The following is a 1,190-nucleotide window of genomic DNA, read 5'->3' on the forward strand; positions in this document are numbered from 1 at the left end:
CTCTTCACTAGACGTCGATCCATCCTTTATTAACCATTCGGGTTCTTCTTCTTCAAAACTCTCTTGCATTGCATCTTCCAGTGAGTCCAACCTCATACATTCTCCCCATTGTTCTGGTGGGTAACTCATGGCCTTGAACACATTGAATGTCATCTTTTCATTGTGTAATCTCAAGGTGAGATCACCTTTTTGGACATCAATGAAGGCTCCAGCAGTCCAACACCACAAAGTCTGCTGGGAAAATAAAATCCCCCACCTTCACCAGCAAATCTTCCACTACACCATGAGGGAACTTGAACGATCGGTCTGCCAGTTGTAAGGCCATTTTTGTTGGCTTAGCCTCCTCGATCTTCATTTTCCTCATCATAGCTACTGACATCAGATTTATGCTGGCTCCTAAGTCAATTTCTGGGGTAGTTTATGCTGAATGATAGAACTACATTCTTCGGTTAGTATCACAGTCTCGTTGCTCTTCCAACTTCTCTTCTTAGTCATCAATTCCTTCAAGAACTTGACCTAGAGCGGCATTTGCTCTATTGCTTCAGCAAAGGGTATGTTAATCTGTAATTTCTTGAAGATTTCTAAAAATCTGGAGAACTGGCTGTCATCCCCCTTCTTCTTCAGTTGTTGAGGATATGTTATTTTCGGAACATATGGCTTCAGCTCTCCTTCCTTTTGATGTGAGTTGGAGGTGGGGATTTGAACTTCATCTTGTTCCTCCTTCTTTCCGACTGAATCTTTCTCTTGGGTTTGCTTGGGAGTCTCCTTCAATTCTTTTCCACTTCTGAGGGTTATAGCCTGACACTCCTCCCTTTGGTTTGAGTCTGTATCGCTGCGAGGGTTGTGGCTAGAAATTCTCTTGAATAAGTAGCCAATTTGTGTCTCAAGTTTTTTGATGGCAGCATCTTGATTCTGCATATTGGACTGCACTTCTTCTCAGAATGCCTTACTGTCTTGAATCTCTTTGCATATGCCTTCAAGCAGAGTCTCAATTTTGGAGAGTCTTTCTTCAGATGATGGTGAGTTGAGAGTGGATGGGTGAGTTAGGTCATTTTGGTTTTGGTATGGATGTGGAGAGGTGTTGTTAGGGTGGTGCTGATATGATCTCTATGTGGAATGTTGGTGAGCTGCATGGTTGTTGGGGTTGTGACGTCTCTGATCTTGGCTTTGATCTTGTTGATTTCCCCACC

Source organism: Arachis ipaensis, chromosome B8 (genome assembly GCF_059453495.1).
Source record: "Arachis ipaensis isolate K30076 ecotype BB chromosome B8, ASM5945349v1, whole genome shotgun sequence".
In the NCBI taxonomy this organism is placed as follows: domain Eukaryota; kingdom Viridiplantae; phylum Streptophyta; class Magnoliopsida; order Fabales; family Fabaceae; genus Arachis; species Arachis ipaensis.